Below are 22,501 nucleotides of genomic sequence, written 5' to 3' on the forward strand. Positions count from 1 at the left end.
GTCAAGGTTGTTCTTAAGGACAGTGAAGTAGGCAAAAGTTATGGCCTTAAAGCATCGAGGTACTATTACCATCTTCTAATTCAGTCTCCTGTGCAATACAGGAATCCAAACATCCATTACTTTCTGGATTTGTTCTTTTAAAGTGTACTCCTAAACCAGTGCTTTTCTCTCTACGGAAGAGGAATATTTTCTCATGTATACTTTGTAGACACCTCAGCTGCTATAGAACTTTAAAGTAAAAAGTACATGCATATTTTAAGCTCATTTTCCCCCATTTCTAATTCCACAAGATTTCTCTTGGTACACCACTAGCTTTTGCAAACCACACGCTAACTTTTTTCAGAACAAATAAGGAGAATAAAAACTGAAGTCAAGTTGTAGCATGAGATAAATATCAACAGAACTGATGTGAAAAACAGTTTGCAATTTTCAGACCTGAATTGTAGTGACTGTAGTGTCACCATAAAATGGTCTGATTAAATGATTAGATGAAGTTGTATATCTTGGGGAGTTCTCTTCTTTACTACAGCCATTTGATAGCCTAAATAATTTCATTTCAGGTAACTAATTGAAAGGATTTTTGCAAGCACTGAGTGCTGGCCTGAGCTAGTTGTCTGGAAATTAGTGAGCAATACAGTTGGTGAACTGTTAGTGATTTCTGGAAGTCCCATCCTTCAATCCCAGCCTGCACTGGAGTCCATTTTAAAGAGAGAGGGAAAAGGAAAATCAACAAATAGAAGAGCAAAGCTCAAACTCAAAACGGGAGCATAGTTCATTAGTTTAAGTTTTGAAAATCAGGGTTTATAACTTTATTCAGCTGTGGCCATTCTATGATAGAGATATGTCACTACACAAAGAGCTACAAAAGACAGAAGGATAGCAATCCTGAGATATAAGGTTTAACTCTGATCACACAACACAAAGTGTCCTGGAGAATCAGTCAGCTCAGAATGTATGGCTTGCAAAAAGTAGCATTTTAAACAACCTTTTTTTTTTTAAATCAGCCAGTTAGGCACAAAGAAGAAGATCATGCTAGAAAATCCTCCCATCTCTGAAGGTGGCTTAAGTGTCTAATTCAAAGCTGCAGAGACATGTTCATACATATGTGTGTGTAGATATATCTATAGAAGGTAAATCATGTGCCCACATTCCTTCCTTTCCTTAGTACACATGCCCTCCCTCCCCAAAAAGTACTGTATGAGCCCGATCAAAAGCTAAACTGCAAAGAGGTAGTGCTGCTCTCTGTACCAGAATTCCTTAGTCCCTGTTTAGATTAGCATGAAAAATCCAAATGGGTCTATCTGATTTCTCTTCTACAGTGGCCTTTGCAAAGTCACTTCTTCAAGTGCAGGAGAACCCGGTAAACTGTAGGGTGCTTCCAGAAAGTGAAGATTGAGGCATGATATTTGGGTTGCCATATTTAACTACTGTTTGAAGAAAGATCCTGCATTCTGGGAGCACAAAGGCAGTGCGGTTTTCCTAAGCTGCCTTCCAGGAGTTAACAAACGCTTCTGCCAAAATCCGGACCCTTCTGCAGAAAGCCCTGTGCAGGCATGTAGTAAGAGAGAGCAAACTCCAAACCCAACCCCAGAGGACTCACGTTCTAAATAGACCAGAAAATGTGTGGGAGGCCTCAAAAAGAGCAGCTCAGTGACCAAACCAGGAATAAAATATGTTTGTTGGCTCCCAGGAACCTCTCTGCTGCTACTAGCTCTGAGTGAATTGCTCTGGTCTATCCATTCCCATATGAGTCAGTCAGCTGAAAAAAGCGTGAAGGCCAGAAAGAAAGTAGCCTAGAAACAGCTCTGGGATAAATTAGCTCTTTACATAAAATTATTTCATTTACTATTTCATTGAAGTGAGCAAGCTAGAGACCATGTTGTGGTTCTGCAGCTGAACAGAGTGGCATAAAGTAGAACAACACTTATTTAAAACAAACAAATGTCAAATTCTTGCCTGCCATAGATCCTGAATGCGCAGGAGTTGCCCCTGCTTGAATGAGGCACCAATGGCTTTCAGCAGAGCTCAGTGACGTACATCCTTCCATAGGGTTGGACACATGCCGTTCTGTTGGATGTACATTGTGTTCCGTGGACACACTAAATCTGTGTTCTCAGTACTTACATGTGACTCAGAAGGAAAGTATTGATAGTGGATATGGCAGCAGATTGCACATGGCATTGAACTTTACACATTAGGCTTGCTAGGAGATATTGCCACCTATTGTTTTCTATCTTGATTGCATTGCTTTCTTAACAAGTAATTGGGTTTGCTGCATTTTAACAATGTTCCAGATAGAAACTTTACGAGATGAAAATCTGCATTTTGTTATCACAGTTAAATACACTGATGATTTTCAAGGAGTAACGGGTCTTTATCTATCTTAGTGGTTTCTTCAGCAAATGTCACTGTAATATTCAAATTTTGCACAGACCTGTAGAGTCAAGCTTATCTCAGATTTCATTGTATTTTCCTTCCTTAAGTTCTAGACGGCTTTTAATGTTTTATCTTTCATACGAAAAGACTCCCAGTTACTTAGAAAAGTGTATAAAAATGTATGTTTCTGCTTCTTTTAGAAATATTCAGATGCTGTCATACTAAACTGTTTTGCTTGCTCTAGGGAAAAAAAAATAAAAAGACCTCTTGAGTAGTATAAGCATTTGTTTTTCTTTTAGGTAGTTTATTTATTGCAATACAGATCCCTGACAACCAAAACTTTTCATGAGTTTGTCTTGATTTTGCTGAATTTCTTTGGTCAGAAAGAAACTGGTAAGATGTTTGACTAGCCAATCTATTTAATTTTAAAATTTGCCTATATTAAATGAAAACCATTCAAAAAGGAAGTTAACTAAAAATTCTCTGGAAATCAAATGACACTCTTTCACTTCAGCTCAACTGAAACATTTGCTTGAAACCAACTATCTATCTCTCACTGGTTTTTGTCTTTTTAATATGAAAATCTAACAATTTTATTCTCAAATGAGGTCACAACTCTTCTCAGCTTTTTTTTTCTTTTAATGAAAAATGTAATTATGTGCCTGACTTAATGATCTACTTCCTCTGATCCTTGTTGTCTGACTAGTTGCAAAGTTATTCAACTGCATCTGTCTTGAAGTGGCTTGAAGACTCAAACGCAGATACTGATATAGGAATATCAGGGTATGGAAAATCAAAATGAAAGTCCTGATACAACTTGGAAGCTGCTGGATGAACAGGAATGTTACCCCCAGGGGAATTGCCCTATCAGTTATTCAAGCCACTGTCCCAGTCTTTACGAGTGGCATTTCTTTCTGTACAGTTCCCAAAGAAAAGGATATGATATCAGGACTTTTTCATCAAGGCATTGAACACAGGCTATCAGAAGAAATTGTGGCACATGCCTTTCCAGCGGAGCAGGCTGTTTTGTGTCACCATGAAGCCAAGCTGTGGCACACTGATACCGAGAAAGAGCGGGAGTCCCGAGGGTCACAGCTGAACATCATAGGCTTTGTGAAATGGCACAGTGGGAAGAGGTTTTTAAAAAATCCCAGACAACAACAACAAAACCTTATGCAGAGAAAGAGACAGAAGAAGACCAAACAACTGTCCACTGTGTTCTTGATAAAAACATCAAGAGCAGTTGTAGCCATAGCCAAACACAACAACAGAACTAGGGCACAGGAGTTCAGAAATATACAGTGCTTTGTCAGGGATGACTGGACAAATTAGTTCAGAGCATTAGACAGAGTCCAAATGGTATTTATTATCTCAACATTTAATTTCGTCTTGAGGTGACTCAAAATCCTGTTCAAGCTCATTTCTTCTTGTTACTGGCATTGTAGTGCATCCTCTAATATATTCATTATTTCATCCTGTAGTTACATAGTAATTCTCTTTTAAGGACGGTTGTTCCTGAGCCCTATTCATTACCAGGTTCAAGAGGACTGTTATACGATTTCAGAATTACTTACAGATCATTTTGAGAAACTTACATTGAATTAATAGGAAAGTCAAGATTTGTAAGCTTTATATAGAAGAAAGATGTTAAACAAAGGAATTGTTCTGCTTGTGGAAAGCATCTGGGAAGGAAATTTAGATTAAATTAGTACAGAATCACCAAGCAGCTTTTTGTAGATCCACAGAATCAGCAGATACTTCATCTCCTAGCGTCTTCAGATCATGTCTTTCTGGAAAGAATGCATTAGTTAAACATAAAAATTGTGTTTAATGTACAGACATATAAATTAAAGTTATAATTTAGTTATATAGCAAGGTTAGATTAGCTGATTTAATGATTGCTCTGCCCTAAAAGTCTCCAGCCCAGAAGTAGCATCCCAGAAAAGGAAGAAAACTTTACAGGAGGTTTTCTTAATTTTTGTCATATTCATCTCAGAACACTTTGAAAGCATAACATAATAGTAGCTGAAGTCAGAGGCAATAAACTTGTATGACTTCATATCACTTGGGAATGGCATTCAGCCATTTTCCTACAGCTTTCCATGATAAATGTTCTAAGGCTTTGTTTTTAAAATTACAAATGGGTGGATACTTTGGTGACTTTTTTTAAAAATATTGATTTGAATTTAAATTTTGGATACTTTAATGAAACTTATACCTCATTAGACTTGTGTTTTTATGTTTGTAGCAACACTATGTGAAATTTTATAGTTTACCAGACTCTACAGAGATTAATTTTTATTTTTTTATTTTTTGCCTAAGGATCAACAATTGGTAGATAGTTTCCTTGATATTCTGTGATGCTGGTGATTTAGTTTTTTTCATGCTACAACACATAGATGTTTTTTCTCTGCCACCTGATCTAATCTGGCATGGAAGAAAGTCAATCACTAAATAAATAAATAAATGAAATTAAGACAAATAAACTTCCCACTAGCAGCAGAATAGCCTGAGAGTAGACTAAATTTTATTGAACTCACATAGTGGTATCGGTGCTAAGTAGATATTCGAATGCGTAAAGTATAGGTTTTTTTATAGTTTGACTAACTCAATTAAAATCACTAAATTTGAATGTAGAATGATAGAATTATAGGGTAATGCAAGCTGGAAGGGGTCTCGGGAGGTCATGGCACTTGCTCACAGCAGAGTCAGCTATGAGATCAAACCAGGTTGCTCAGGGCATTATCCTGCCAGGTGTTGAAAACCTCCAAGAACGGAGCCTACACAACCTCTCTGGGCAACCTGTTTCTGACCTAACTGGGATTAAACTAAATGCGAGTGGTTTAACATATTTTGACATATTAAGAAAATAAAATAAAAATAAATTTGTTTAGCTTGGTGGGTTTATTTCAGACTAGAATAAACCACTTTTTCCATTTCCAACAGATAAAAGAAAGTGAGGGCTAAATTCATCAGACTTCATGGGAGGAGGTAGTACTAATCCTCTCCTACCCAGATTACAGAATACAGCCAAGATGTCTGATACTGCCTCAATTCTCTAATTTGTTTCAGGGCATTGGAAGCCATCTCTTGCTACTTCCAGAAAAATACCTTATCTTATACAACTACAGGCTGCAGGGGTGGGAGGAAGCCATGTTGCTTTGAAACTGGAAGTGGGTGGATTTGAACTGAAGTCACCAGCAAGCAGCTGGGTATCTTCATTACTAAGTAAACTTCACTGAGGCTGAAATCACTCATGATGGAGCTACATCACTATGTGTATTTAAATGATCATGAAGACAGAGAACAAGAGTATGAAAGTGACTTAGTGGCCCAGCAATTAGCCAGGTACCCAGGAAGTCCTGATCTGTGCTCTGGGGCACATTTAATTATTCTTTCTAGTTCAGCTAGAACTGCCTTATCACCAGGAGGAATATATCTTACAATATCCAGTAGATTGTCCTTTTGGCAATGTCTTAGATGGTATGATAGTACGATTAAAATTTCCAGATGCAGGGAACTGAGAAAAGGTATTTTGTAAGCATGCCAAAATCTCTTGTCTCTAAGTTTTTGATACAAAGGTGGCACCTTATTCTCCTCTGACACTTTTACTCTTCCATGTATGTGTACTGCATATGTATGACAGAAATAACAGTTTTCAGTAAATTCGTAACAAATCTAACTTTAACCAGAAATTCTACAAGGCTCCAGCCTGAACCATTTCCCACTCTCTTCACAAACACTTGGCCTTGGGCTTATCCTTGGTATACCCCCTATCAAATCTAACGTCGAATTGTTCAGTCAACTTCCAACATCACTTCACTAATGGTGCCAGTTCTTATCATCATCTCACAGACGCCTCTGCACCCTCTCCCACTTCCCCTCATGCTTGGGAAGAAATTCTCATCTATATTTTCAGTCAGGCTATTGTTGCTTTTTCTGTCCTTCTTAAAACCTGCTTCTGGTGAGACACCAGCATTGTGAATATTTAGGTCAACTGAGATTGTACATTATTTAATTGTCCTTGTACATCAGGACTCTAATGCTGTTTAGGATTTGCTACACATAACTGTAATAGAATGAATAAGTTTTAACAGATCTTATGCTAAGATTGAGAACGGTAAGACTTCTCTTACAGGAAGGTGAATCGCTGCTTACTCCTAGAATTGTGTATCACAGCTTAGCTAAAGGACTATTTAAGACCAAAACTTAATTCTCCAGAAGTTGTTTGTCCAGGGAAGAATAACTTATGAAAGTGGCACAAAAACGCCAAAGGATGTGCATTGTCAGAAATACGATTTAGACAGGTAGGCTGAAATATAAATAAGAATCCGACCATGAATGACCAAAATTGTGGCTCTTTTGAGACACTTCACTGACTCAAGTGGATGTTGTTTAAAGACAAACTGATTCCAGCACTTTGATGTGTCTATATAATTTTATTTATTAAAAATTTGTATGCAAAATATATTTTAAAATGTTAACCTAATTTGGGTAAAAAAGAAACACTGAAAAACTGGGATTTCATATAGGGCTGACTTTCTATTTTTTTAAGTTTAGAATTTTCTGGCATACATGTTTCACAGGGGCTGAGTGGATCTGAGAAGAGGACATGGAAGCATGGGCGGATAACCCTTGAGATCCTGTTCCATAGCAGATAAATCCAATAGATATTAACAAGGAGGTTCTTGCAGGATCAAAGTTGTGCCTCTAAGCCTAGACTGATAAATACAATGCAGATGGATGAATGAAATGTAAAGGGGCAATACAGCACCTGCATCTGGCCAGTTTTTTATCCAGTGAAGAGTGTGCCTGTCCAAGCCATGAGCAGCCAGTTTCTGCGTGAGAATGCTGTGGGAAATGGTGTCAAAGGCTTTACTGAAATCTGTGTAGACAACATCCATAACCTTTCCCTCATCCACTAAGCGGATCACCTTGTCATAGAAGGAGATCATGTTAGTCAAGCAGGACCTGCCTTTCATAAAGCCATGCTGAGTGGGCCTGATCACCTGGTTGTCCTCTATGTGCCGCATGATGGCACTCAAGAGGGTCTGTTCCATGACCTTCCCCAGCACCAAGGTCAGACTGACAGGCCTGTAGTTCCCCAGATCCTTCTTCTGGCCCTTCTTGTAGATGGGCATCACATTTGCTAACTTCCAGTCAAGGGGGACCTCCCCGGTTAGGCAGGACTGCTGATAAATGGTTGAAAGTGGCTTGCTGAGCACTTTCACAGCTCCCTCAGTACCCTTGGATGGATCCCACCTGGCCCCATAGACGTGTGTGTGTCTAAGTGGTGTAGCAGGTCACTAACCATTTGCCCTCGGATTATGGGGGCTTCATTCTGCTCCCCGTCCTTGTCTTCCAGCCCAGTGGGCTGGGTACCCAGAAGACAACTGCTCTTACTGTTAAAGACTGGGGCAAAGGAGGCATTAAGTACGTCAGCCTTTTCCTCATCCTTTGTCATTATGTTTCCCCCCACATCAAATTAAATGATGGAGATTCTCCTCAGCCCTCCTTTTGTTCCTAAAGTATTTATAGAAACATTTTTTATTGACTTGTACTGCAGTACCCAGATTAAGTTCTAGGTGAGCTTTGGCCCTTCTGATTTCCTCCCTGCATAACCTCATGACATCCTTGTAGTCCTCCTGAGTTGCCTGCCCCTTCTTCCAAAGGTCATAAACTCTCTTTTTCCTGAGTTCCAGCCAAAGCTCTCTGTTCAGCCAGGCCACTCTTCCCCCTGGCTCGTCTTTCGGCACATGGCGACGGCCTGCTCCTATGCCTTTAAGATTTCCTTCTTGAAGAATTTTGAAATATTTATACAAAATGCTTGTATCTGGTCTGTAGGAAGACTTTTAAATATCATGGATTGAGACAGTCTATGGCACAAACATCCTATTCATAATAGAACAGACTTCTTGAGAATGCTGTTTCCACTACTTTTGTCATTATCTTAATTTGAGCCAGGATTTTACCAGTTAGTGAAAGTAAATGATTCTTATTTACTCCATTTTAACATTTCTCCCACTGACTTTATGAAACCCCCAAACTGACTTGTTTCTGAGGCAGGGATCCCCTTGCCTCTAACTAGATGAAAGTTTTGGTTGCTTTCCAAGTGGGGAAAATGCAAGTGCCCTTCCTGTTAGAGATTTATGGAAACATTGATAGACTTCAACAGAGAACATAGTATTAGACAGTATCCTCTCAATAGTGTTTTTATCAAAGAAATCGTCACGTAGAACCACTCCACTAAATAACTAAGATATATTTTAAACATCTGATTATACATAAATTTCTATTTCAAGCAATTTTTACAGAAACTTAATATATTTCTGTGGAAAACTTGATTCCAGTTCTTTTAAATGTTACAGGGCCATTTCATTAGGGAACTATTCATCTTATAGAGTATAAAATGTCTTCACTTAAAATGTATTGTAGAAAAATAGATTAAAACTGTCTGTGCCTATTTTCCCTCAAAGCCATAAAGAATTTTGAAGATTCAATTCATTTTGCGTTTTTACCAGTCTTCATCCTTTGACATATTACAGACAGGCAAATTCTTTCATAATATAATGGGTATGTTAAAATAAAATAGCCCACCAGCAGCCTGGCCATGAAACAGTCCCACAGGTTGTTCTAGACCTGGCCCAGGAATGACTTTATTAGAACCAGCCAAGCAAATGTGCCAGCTCATTTTCTAACTGCTGGAAAATTTAATTCCAGAACTGGCACGTGGGTGTTGCAGCTGCCCAGCTTGCCTCAGAGTGGCCAGAATTAGAGTCAACAGAGGAATAAACCAAGGGACATCACTTGTATCCACCACCACACTGAACCCTCTATAGGCAGCCAAGATGATACTGTTATGCTTAGTTATTAATGATTTAATACATGTTTATTTCAACACTTTGTGTCATCAGGCAGTGATTTCATCACTTGTTCCTGAAAAGACCATAATAATGGAACTTACCAGAAGATTAATACTTCATCTGTGCAGAATGCACACAGCTGAAAAGTGGAGGAGGTTTCCTGACACCATCTCTGGTAACCATGTACTGCAGAATTAATTGCAGTGAGGACTAGACCTCAAAGGTTGAGGTCTGGATCCAGACATTACCATAGTTCAGGTATGTGGGTTTGCTCCAGCCTGACCAAAATACAAGCTCCCCATTAACATCACATTTCTAACAGTATTACTCCAAAGCTCAGAGCAGCTCAGATGCAGGGATTAATTTCTGTCCCATTTTCATTCAGTCACAGTTTATGGATCATTGTTTTAAACCTGGGTGTACATTTATGATGCTATTTAAATAATAACAGTGACACAATAAACTGCAAAACCATGTCATTTATAATGTTATTGTGAGTCAAAGATAAAATATAAAATCTGGGCTTAAACTACAGTATTCTGATCCAAACTAAGATTCTCCACTGTTTCAGTGGTTTTCATTGTCCACAAGCACAAAACAAATGGATAAATTAACTATTGGCTTACTGTTTCATCCAGGCGTGTGTCATCTTGCAAAACGCAAGAAAAAATACAAAGAGGGGAAAATGGTCTACAAGATGTAGCAAATGCAAGCCAGAATGCATTATTTGAAATTTGTGATCTGTGGCCAAACACTTCAACAGCAGTGACCACAGTCTATCAGATATAGATGTTTTCCCCACCAAAAAGTGTCAGATGTTTGTAATTTGCTTTTAAGATTATATAACAGTTATAAAATTTGCAAGAAAGGGATCAGTGTTTAGATATGGTGTCATTGCAGGTACATTTGTTTAATCAGTTATCAGTAAATTGTTTAATTATTTAATATCAGTAATTTTAAAATTTGTTATTAGTAAATTCCTGTTAACTGTTTTGATTTCACATGGCAACTTGAATCGTAACAAATCCCTCTTCCACCTGATTTTATGTAATTTTATTAAAGACTTCTTTATCTTTTTGGTGAGGTTTCAAAGGAGGCATCTAGCAGAGTTGGCTTCCACTCCTTTCCAAATTTACTAAGATGCTGCTGTGGTTGCATGGTTTTGTTTAGCTGTTTTTCACTGGCATAACTCAGCTGTGATACAGATCCCAAATAATATGTCTCCATTCAGGTGGGAAGGAAGTATCCTTTGCAAAATCAGCTAATTAAATTGAATGTCTCTGCAATGAGGTCCTTAACTGAATTATCTGCCTTGTTACTCTTATACTTGGTGCCTTCCTGCTAAAACTGAGTCTCACTGATAGGACTAGCAGAGGTGGATGGAGCTATGATTTGCAAAGGTAAGTAATGAGTTTGAGTTCTTCCATTTTCTATAAAAATTAGCTGTCTTTGAAGACAGGTAAATACTCATCTTGTGATAAAAGGAGTCACTCAAAATCACACTCACTTTTTGCATTTTTTTGCCATGGTATCAAACAAAGAATATAACTTCTGAATTCTCTGAATAAGCTGCACAGAAATTTTTGATAAATGAGTTTCTGCACATTTAAAATAGTTGCAATATGTTAAATATTGAACAGTATAAAATTATTACTTTCCATTGCATTTTATTCAGCACACTCTGGATGCTATTAAGTTACATATGACACACTATGCTATATTAACATTTCATTTATATGATCTCATATGCATAGCACCCCCAGGTTTGAAAAATGAGCTATTCAGAAAGAAGGCATCATTCAGACATTATTGCCTACTGGTGGCCATTTTTTCGTTGCTGGAGACAACACTGCTAACTACAAACTCCAGCCACTCTGAGCCAAACACTTTTCCCATTATTCAGTTCACTTTCAGTTCCATCTCAAGAAATGTCCCCTGAAATGATGGAAGGATGTTGCTATAGCCTGTACAGTTCTATAGCTGCACATTTTGGCGCTCATGGCAATTTTTTTCAGGTGTGAATCAAATTATTCTACTCTTGCCCGTCTGTTTCCTACATCCTCTGTTGTTGGGCTTCTTCTAACCACTACAGTCGCTGCTGTTGAAGAACTGAAGTATCTCCTCCTAACTAGCAATGTTAGCTGGTGGTGGTCGAGGTGTCCTTCCTTTGGATGGGCACCCAAACAAAATTCCCTCTTCTCCCTCCTCAAGTGCTAGGACTTCTAGTCTTTTCATATTTTTTCTGAGTAGTCTTTTTCTCTCAGGAGACCCTTGACCTATTCATTAGGGTCTCTAAGTATAGCTCTCAGGATCATGCAAACCTCTCAGCCAGAAGCAGAGCTGGCAGTCAGTTCAGATAAGTGTAAATGAAATTTTTCTTTTCCATCCTTCATGTTCACACCTTAACACTCAGAGCATTCTTGGGCACAGATCCTGAGGTACTTAAATGAGTACGTGTTTAAATTTATTTTGTATTTATTTTTATTCTTGCACTACCTCTCTGCTTCATTTTTTCCATTAATTTAGTGGCTTACAATGCTTCATACTCCTTACCATATATATCACTGGATAAATGTTTCTATATTATTCACTTCTGAGCCCGGTATTACACGGGAGACGGATACAAAGTGCCCCAGCAGATATGCTAGGGAACAGGTATGACGTCCTCTGGTATGGCAGGGAGGCAAAGAGCACAAAAGGAAGATATTCACTTTAGTGTTAGCAACACTAGCCTGAAATAGTCCTCACAGGCATAAAACCCAACGGACTATTTCTATTTCACTTGTAGCATTTTTGTTCCATTGTGTAGCCATGCACTTCAGTCATGTCTCAACTTACACTGACGGAAGACAAAAGACTTTTGGGCTTTAAAACTGTATTTAGTCCCATTTTTATGAATTGAAACCAGAGATTCCTTTGCTGTTTAATTTCATAGAATAATAAAATCATTCAGTTTGGAAAAGACCTCCTGAGGTTTCCAGTTCAGCATCCTGCTCAGAGTAGGGTTAGATGTGAGGTCAGGTCAGGTTTCTCAGGACTTTTACTAACTGTATCTAGAAAACCTATAAGAATGGACCCTACACAACCTCTCTGGGCAGACTGCTCCAGTGCTGGACCATCCTCATGGTGAAAATGCTTTTCTTCATAGCTGGTCAAACCCTCCCATATTTCAGTTTATGACCATTGCGTTTTATCCTCCCACCGCACACTTTAGTGAGGTGCCTGATCTTCCCGTAGGTAAGGGCAGGCTGCTCTTAGGTCCCCCAAAGCCATTTCTTCTCTAAGAGGAGCAGCCCCAACTCCCTCAACTACTCCTCCTAAAGCAAGTACTCCAGCCCTGACCATCTTGGTGGCTTTCCACTGTACTCTCTCAAGTTTATTCATGTCTTTTAAACTGGGGGGGCACAAAACTGGATGCGGTATTCCAGATGTGGTCTAATGAGCACCAAACAGGAGACTAATCGTTTTCCTCAACCTATTGGCTATGCTCCTGTTGATACAGCCCAGTATGCTCCTAGCCTTCATCACTGCCAGGGTGCATTAAGCACTCCTGGAAAGCAAGTTCTACTAAGAAGCTTTATGGATTTATATCCCACTGAGTTGCATGCACTAAATTGCTCTGTAGAGGGGCCTACCTCTCCCCATTCACTATATAGGGAGCCTAAAGGGATTAGCACTGTGTGCCTAAAGCTAGCTCATGTGAATTAGTCCTATAGGTTTGATAAAATATGCATACTGTGAAACCTTTTGAGATATGACTTATAAAATTTAACAAGCACCTTTAAAATATTGTATACTACAAAATAGTCACTAGAGCAACAAAATTATATTTTAGTTAGGAGTATAAATTTAAATAAATTTAATTTCAGAACAAACTTCCAAGGAAGAGGAAAACGCCAGTCCAAGTTGAAAGAATGGAAAAAGGGCATATTTGGTAAAGAATCCTTCATAGTTAAAACTGAATTCCTACTAAATAAAAGGCCATAAAAGAGTATTCTGGTGAAAGACAAGTTAAAGAAGGAAGAGAAGATGCTGTCCTTAGGAAAGGAAGTGTAGACAGGATGTGAAACAAGCTAATACATTGGAACAGCTAAGGTTAGTTTTTAATTTACTCTGGGATGATGTTTTTTTATTTCTATGCTTTTGTAGATGTTTCAAAGTCTGTCATGAAAAACTTAACCTTTTTCTTTCTTTAAAAAAAAACACCTTTGTTTCTGTTATAAACTTGTCTAGGATGTAAAATTATTTTGGGATAATTTAGAAAGCATGAAGTACAAAACTTTAAAGAAAGTCACCAGTTCAAACAAAATAGATGTTTCAGGCGAGCCCATTTTGATGTCCACAGCCCAAGGAAAGGTTGGGGAATCTTACTCTCAGCTTGTGTACCCTGCCAATGTGACAGAACCATGAAGTTCCAATAAAAGGGCAAAAGATACCCCTGGCAAGTGCTATCCTGTGTTCCTCTTGGAAGAGCAGAAAGTAGTGAGGCAATCCACATTTTGAGGAAAACCCTTTCTTGTTACTTGTTTGTTCTTTAGAATGCTAAACATTTATTTAGGATTGTCCCCGGTGTGCCCTTCTCTGCAGGTCCAAAGCAAAGCCTACTGATGTCAGGAACATTCCTATTGTTTTCAATGGACTGAGAACAAACTTTTCCTAATCTTATTAGTGGCCTGGTATTTTAGAGAAATTATTTATTAGTCTTCTGACAATCAGAATATTGCAGATACCTTTCTGTCAGAAACGTAAATGAGTGAGGAGGGGTTTTTTTTGCATTGGGTTGATTTGGAGCGGAAAGTATTTTAAGGTGGAGTGCAACTACTAGAAATGTAGTTCCTATGCAATTCACTCTCCTGTTTAAAGTTTCAGAACCATGGTGATGGTAGCTAGCAGCAGTGACATCTCAAATGCTTTCTTAAGAAAAATAACACAGTATGTGAGATTGGAGAGAGGAGGAGGAGCTGGGTTTTCAGATTTCAAGTCTGTATTTGGTTGGCTGGCTTCAATTAACACATTAAACTTTGTAATGCCTTTATGTCTTCATTTTTAAAATGGGAACGAGTTCTTCATAACTATGAAGATCTCTGAAGATCTGCTAATGAGAGAATGTCTTATCAGTGTAAGGTATTATTACAACCTAGCTGATTAATGGAACTGTGCCTGCAGGGGAGGGGGTAGCAGAGGAGGAAGAGGGTGAAAATAGAAACCATACTTTTGTCAGATTCAAGGAGCTAGTGAAGAATGAGGACAAAATGCTACATTGCTTTGTAGAAAATTAGGGATCACAGCTACATCTATCACCATAAATGGCTTGCTTGAATTGCTTGCATTCTCTGTCTGAGCTGCAATATTTCACTCAACTAACCATTCGTTAAACACACATCCTGAAAGCAAATAACTTTAATGTAAATAATTTGTGAAGCATTGTTCCATCTGTTGAAAATGTGCAGTAGTAGTTTCGACCCTTGTCTAAACCAGGCAAGCTACTTTCAGGCAAGTTTGGGAGGTAAATGAACTGTCTGGCTGCTTTTCTTGGCAACATCTCTTATTAGTGGGAGGTGGCAGTAAAGAGAACATGAGGAAGACTGAAAGTGTTTACTTAAAACTTTAGCCAAATGGCTAGGGAGAGTTAAGATAAATCATAACTGTCAATGATGACAACTTTAGACTGCTACTAGTTCACTCCTGTTTATGCAGTTTTAAATGTTGCACTTAGAAATGTTTAGGAGCAGACTGAATTTTATTGACAGATGCCATAAGTTGTTTAGATGTAAATATTTTGGACTTGGTTCTAACAGTGACATGGAAGATTTGCAGGAAGAAGGCTGTAAAGCTTCACACAACACTTGAGAGATAATATTTTTTAAGAGTGTCTCCAAAGTATGCATCTGTGACTCATATTTCCCCAAAGAATAAGGTCCATAGATCAATGCAGGCTTATTACACTTTCTCACACCAAAAAAAGCCAAAATAAAATGCTACAGCAATTGGCCATATGGGATTATTGAACTGAGTCGGTTTTCTTTCCTTTTTTTCCCACTCTTGTCTTGAGCACCTTTCCCCCCACACTCCTTTTTTTTTCTTCTTTTTTTTTTTTTCTGATGGTGGCTCAGATACTAACATTTAAATAGTAGTTAAGACGTCAGAGTAAGCTAGCGAAAGGCCAGAAGTTCAGCCAGTAACCTCAAGATTTTTTCTTAAAAGATTGAGTCATGCTGACCAATGCCATTAAATACAGTACTACGTGAAAGATCAGGGTGAATTGATCAGGGATTTAGATCAATTTATATTTTGCTTTTAACTGTGGCAGCTGCTGCTTCTTTTGATACACTTACTGAAGTTAAAGTAAGCAGCACATCTAGATGCTCTTTTGTTTATATAGTTCTATAAGATTTGCTTTGTAGACTGTAATATTGCAGTACATGTTCCAGGAGGAAAAATAGCCCAAGAATTAGAACAGTCTAACCTTGGCTTCAAACCCCTTTTCTGTTTAGAAAAGGAAGTATCACTAAGAGACTTATCCTCCAAATATCTTCAGTATGGACAATAATTTTTTAAACACACAGAATTTAGCACAGAAGTAATTCCCCATGTATTGTTCATGTACTCCTATTTGGATGGACCAAAATGGACCTTCTCAGTGGATTTTAGTACCTTGGATGAGAAGCATGTGAACATAAATATACTGTTTTCCAATTCTGCTGCTACATGTGAAACCTTGGTTTAAGAACATACTCTGTCGCTTGACTTTGAATTGTTCTAAATGCAAAATATGGGTTCTTAGCCTGCCCCAATCAACTCCTGCTTAATCACGGGAAAAACTGAGATGCATAGCCCTATGCCATCAATTTTTCTTAACATTTGCATTCTGGTTTTAGTGATTTCCAATACCTCAGTCCTGATGAGGCAGAACAGTATGGTTAATATCTCCTATCACAGTTCCACCAGACTTTACAAAGCAGTTACTGATTTTCAAAGCTTGCTTGAGAAGCTTGATCTGATAGAAATGCCATGCCTTTCCTTTCATGTCCCAACTTTCCCTCCAAGACCAGGCATTGGTCTGTGGCAGAACTGGATTTATTTCCTACCAGGCTACTGGCTGCTCAGGAGAGGATGTATTTTTAGCCTCTCCTCTGAAAGCTCTTTCACTTTTCTGAAAAAGTGTAAAAGATTCAGTGACTCGGAGAAGGAACATGCCTGTAAGGGCCTGACTCGTTAACCTTTACAGGAGATGCATGCCAAGTAATGTTTTCTGAGCTTCTGTTCCTGCCTAAAGGCCTGGTTTTGTACTTTGTCCCTGTCTGCTCAAGCTAAATATACAGGCAGCCACTGCCACTTGAGGCTCACCAGTCTGATGCACTCCAGCCACTAGATTAGACAGTAACCTTCAATTTTTAATCATGTCTTGCACTGCAAATCTTCATATGTCCAGGTAAAGTGCAGGAGCCTTAACCAAGGCTTTTGGGGCGATTGTTCTTCATTGCAAAGCAAAACCAGTTACATATCTTGAGATCAAGTGGCATCAAATGGCTCATATCCACTCTGCTTAGAACTAGGTCTACTTATAGCAGAAATGTCTTGGAAAGAACAGGATGGACTAGTCTAAAACAGTGTCAATGAACAAGCATTTAGCACTTTAACTCTTCCTTGTACCCCTTTTGATGTAGTAACATCAGTGTACTCAAGGATTTCTCTCAAAAATTTCATGCTCCTACTTCAGGGTTTTAAATTCTTCGAGAGCCCATGTCCCTCTGAATTAAATTAATCAGTCTAAGTTTAAGGGAGAAATTCAGCTGCTGAAACAGAGGCATTTAGTGTATAGTTTGAGGCATGTTAGAATCTTTTGTGGCTAACAGACAGCTACAGTCTGGGGTTTAAAAGATTTATGTCCCTCTGGAGTGGCAATTAGACTCCTGTATGTTAAGCTATAAGGTTGGGCTACACGTCTTGTATGGATAACTCAATGGATCAGCAATGCCCAGCTTCAAGCTACTGAACCACTCCTTGGCTGTATTTATAGAAAGGGTGGAATTTAATTTCCTTCAGACAGCTAAACTTTGGAGAGCTGCAATGTAGGTGTCTACATGTGAGCTCCACTTTTAGTCAGCAGAGATCCAGACACAGAGTCAGTTTCCTAAAAGTAGGCACATAGTGGCATATGTGGTGTATTTGTCTTGGCCTGCAGCTACCATTACAGAAAATGTGGATCTTCCTGAGGTTCTCTGTCATATCTGCCAGCCCCACGTGGGTATTTCAGGTACACTCAGGCAGCCAAGATGCTTACAGATACATATTTTAAACAAATTAATTGAGCAAATGGTTTGCAGTCAATGAATGAAATGAAATCTAGAGAACTGTCATATTCCTGCTAAAGAGCTACACTGCATCTTACATACTGCATTAACTGCATTGATGATGGATTTAGTTCATTTGCCTGAACAGGGGCATCCTACACACCCAGACCAGAGAAACCTTTACCATAAGATCCATGGGGATCCCAGACAACAACTAATGGAGAGAAAAGAGGACTCCTGGTTATGACTTGTTTCTTCTCAATGATTCCTAAAATAGATTAAGATGAGTTGCACACTAGAAGAGCCTATTTCTCAGTAAACCGCAGAAACACTCTAAGGTGACTAGACCAGTCAAAACATCTTTTAGTGCATGCATCTAAAGACAAGGGTCTTTAGAACTCCGTTGTGAATTCAGTTATGTCATGCCATTTAAGATACAGCAGATTGCCTAAGACATCTGCAAAGGGCTGTAGACATAGGCCAAAATCTACATGAGACCAACATCCTGCTGTGGGGCATTTCACCTGGAGGTCAACTAGGGCATCCTGAATCTTCTCAGATGACACTGGAAGCCTATGTCTAACAACTGAATTGAGCCTTCTAAGCAAAACCAGTGTCCTTTCATGAAGGATCCTCTGCTTGCTGCTGAGAACTAACAGGAGTGTAGCTTCAAGCTCAGTTTGACTTGACGTGTTAGTGTCACTGATAATACTGATTTAACAAACCAAAGATTTATTCTGCCCATCATGTCTGCAGCTGGTTTATAAGAAAAGGAAATGTGTTGAATCTGAAAGTATTGCCAATGGTTCCAAAAAGCAGAGATGTAATTGAAGTGATAATCATTCTTTACCTTAGCAATTGACTGGCTTTGTAAAAATCACATCTAAAGAAACTGACACTTTCAAGGCTAAAACATGAAAAATCTGTAAGTCTTTTAAAAATGAGTTCTGTGAAGGGATTTTTAAGAACAGAAATTTTCCTATATACACTTGGAAAAATGAGCTGTTCAAATATTCTTCAAAACTTGGCTTCATGTTAAGTCTCTGAGATTCACAAAATAACCAGTTTTAAACATTATAAAAATAATTTTTATCCCAGAAAGAACTTCCTTTATAAATGATGGCCAATCAAAAATGATTACAAAATCTGGAAATCCAAGTTGGAATGGAAACTGATTTAACTCATGGCATACATGTCCTTTGACAACAAAACAATTGCCTACAATATTTCAACTATCTTTCAAAGGTTTTACACATTGCTGAACACATTTTGAAAACTTCTGCAGTAAAGATTTTATTGGCATCACACTACTCAGTATAAATCTGTAAAGATGAATCTGTTCAAACTTTATGGAGCAGCAGTGGAAATCTTTGAAGAACTGGGGACCCTTAAATAGGAATCTGGGGAAAAAAAAGGCACTAGGATTCATGAAACACTTGGGGTTGCTTTCCAGTAGAGTACTGGAAAGCTTGTTTTATTCAGTTAACATACCACAAATGAAATGAATGGATAATACAGTACAGCTCTGCACAAAGTTGAAAAGGGCATTCTCAAGGAACTGCAGTCCCATCACTATGGTATTTAATACAGAATATAGTAAAGGACATGTTATAAAAGTAAATACGTAGTGCTAAACTAACAGAGATAACAAGAATGATTTAGAAAGAAAAGGTCTTGGCTAGCTTGGTGCTTCAGGAGGCTGCAGACAAAGCTGATAAAACACAGCATAATTTATTTGGATCTTCAGAACATTTTGACAAAGTTCCATACTACTGGTCTCTGTTTAAGCTAAAAGTTGCCAGGATCTAGAGAAGTACATGGGAGTGGATAAAGCGCTGATGGAAAAACAGAAAACAGAGAAGCTATGTTAGATTGTGGAAAACTAGATTTACTGGGGCCCGACAGGGGTCAAAATTTAGGCCTCTACTGTTCATGATCTATAAAAATGATATAGGCTAGTAAAATAAGCTGACAGCACAATGTGGAAGGAGCCGTGAACCTACAACGTAAAGCTAGAAAAATTCAAAAGTGTTTTTTTCTTAGCTTGCTTGTTTTCATTGCTCAAAAAGCACTAATAATCTCCTTCGCACTAGCTCGTCAACACAAATGCATTTTAAGAATGCCTAAGCTATAAGGTAAATAAAGACAGGCCAGAGTTAAAAAGAGTCTTTTGGCTCATATGCAAATACTACATTAGCGTGCCTAAAAGTTCTGCACTGCTTGGGGCACTGCAAAAAATCAAAGATATAACCCCAGGTATGACATGAGTGAATTCCCTGGTTTTATGTCCTTGTTTTTGAAGAGTTCATGACTCAGTAGTGTCAATACAGGGGTGGCAAACAGAGGTTCGAAGTTATAGAGATAACCTCAATGGGAAGAAGAAAATTCAGAACTGTACTACAGGTTCATCAAGATTCTTTCAGGATCCCTTAAAAATTTTAAGACTTACTGTAACCCTAAGTTTGATTTCAGTGGTAGACTATTAAAACCACTAGTTTTGAATAAAAGTGAGTTCCTTGTTACTACTGGTTGACTGTTGTCAGGCAAAACAGTAGGACTAGGTAGACTTACATGCAGTTCCTGCCACAGATCCCTCTGTTCTCATAGGCAACAGAAATAAGTTTTCTGAAATGATAATGCCAATGCTTTCTCTTTCCAACTCGTAAATTGTTTAGATTTCTCTAACTTTGGGGCAGGGATCATCTCTGTTGGAACATATATATTTGTTTACGTTAGTGGAGATCCCTACACTTGTAAATCCCTAAAGTTTGGTTCAGAATTCTGGTTCTTCTAGTTGATAAACGAAAATTCTTTAAAGAAAGGATTTTGAAACAGTACTGGCATTGGTGGTTTCTGCATTTTTCTAGGTATAATACTATGTTCTAAAGCTAAGAATTACCATGGAATAAGCAAATTACTTTTCTTAATAAATTATTCATAGCAAAATGAGAATCCATCAAGCAAGTAGATTGGAAATTGTAATATAGCAGGGACTGCTCACAAGTTTTTCTTTCAAATGTCTTTGTATGAAGAAATTAGATTTTAACTGTAGCATTTTTTTTTTGAAAAGCAGCTGTTTTCCTAATAATAAGAATTTCTGAAAACAGTTTTCAATACTTGGGCACTATAGTGTTTTTTTTCACAAGCTTCCACTCTCTGTGGGGCTTTGCAAGCCTTCACGTGCTGCAAAACCTCATAGTCATGCTAGTGGTCCCATTAAATACAACAGTATATGTCAATATATGGCATCCAGGAAGGAAACCCAACTATATGTGAAAACAGGAATGTGGGGCAATGATTTAATGCTTCAGGACTGAAGCATTTAAAATTGCAAGCAAAATATGCTAGGCTTGTTTTTGATTAAATGTTTTCATAGGAAAAATACATTTCATGACCAACTCTATATCTGTCTTTGCTGAGATTCATCTGATTATTAATGTTTCTAAGTAAGTATCAGGGAGCAGCATCTTCCATACTCAACCTAAGGAATCCAACTCCAACCCAAAGTAAATGCAGTTTTCTTAGGCTAATGTGCTGAAGTTCAGAAAAACAGAATGTGGCAATATATAAATAAAAATGTGAAAATAAATCTTACTACTATATTTGATAAGATAGAACGTAGCTACATCGTTATCAGACTTGTTAATATGGGTCAGGCCTAGTGTTTGGACCTGCATAGCTTTTGTCTACATACCTAAACTCTTGTTTCCCCACCCCACAAGCACAGTGGCCTTATCCATGCCACCTTCTGGGTATAGTCTCTCACCCTGATTGTCCCCTAATCTGTAGTGCCTGGGAGAGTACTGATTGGCACATGCATACTAAGGATTTGTCTATATGGATTATGGTATACCAATGCTCAAGCCAGTATCCTGTCCCTTCTTAGTTTACTCATACAGAGGTAACTCACTGGAACAAAACTTTCCCATGTAGTCATGGTCAGTAGTATCTTGGTTAAGTAGTCCCAAGACAAGGGAACTATCAGGGAGGAAAAGTCTACTATTTTTCTAATAGTGAGTAGAAATCCATAGAACTGGTTTTGCATAAATGCAGTATTAATACATATACTTAAAACATGCACTTCAGCATGAGAAATATTAATTTCCTCAGCCCAGCTATGGTTCTCTCTGAAATACCATGCTGAAGTGATGTGTATAATATTTTCAAATGAGAAGCATACATTTTAGATTGTGAAATACCACAACAAAGAGCTATCTAATAATATTTTTACTGGGTATGGAGAACTGAAAAAATTCAGACCATGATTAGCAGAGCCAGATCCAGAAAGAGAATCAAATAAGGTTCTAATTAAATTTAAAAGACTCAATATTATCTTGTAAAAGCTTGTGATGAAGGAGAAACAGCACAAACAGAATAGACAGCAACCACATCAGGTGTCATAGATGCCAAATCTTTCAAAGTCTAAATGACGTCCAAAATAAATCTATTTTTAATAGAAACTTTAATTCCTGATACACTTGCCAATATTTTGGGGTAAAAGAGGCACATTCTCCTCTGAACTGTAAGTAGATGGGAGAAGGATAGCTGAGTTGTATGGGAATTACATGACCTTGTTTGGATGAATAAAAAGCTGATATTGGTGGAAGGGATGGCCAGTTGGATCCATTAGCTTTATAATACTGGCTAGTTTCCTTCACCCTTTATTTGGCACGATGGCCTAAACCAATACTTCCGAAACTTTTTCCACTACTGTCCAGGAACCCTAGTTTTCTAATTCCACAGACCAACATAAGGTGTTAGACTCTGGTCTGGGAACTGCTAACCTAACAGAGTCTCAGGTAAACCTGATACTTTTCATTTAATAAAAAGAATAATTTAACTGGAACCTCTGGAACAAGTAGAAGAACAAATCAGAAAAAGAAAGACAAATTTTCAGGCATGGAAAGGCTTATTCATGCCTGAAACTGAGGTTTTATATCTTAGACCTAATCTGGGGCCAGTGTGCCA

The sequence above is a fragment of the Haliaeetus leucocephalus genome, unplaced genomic scaffold (assembly GCF_000737465.1).
Source record: "Haliaeetus leucocephalus isolate CR32 unplaced genomic scaffold, Haliaeetus_leucocephalus-4.0 Scaffold217, whole genome shotgun sequence".
In the NCBI taxonomy this organism is placed as follows: domain Eukaryota; kingdom Metazoa; phylum Chordata; class Aves; order Accipitriformes; family Accipitridae; genus Haliaeetus; species Haliaeetus leucocephalus.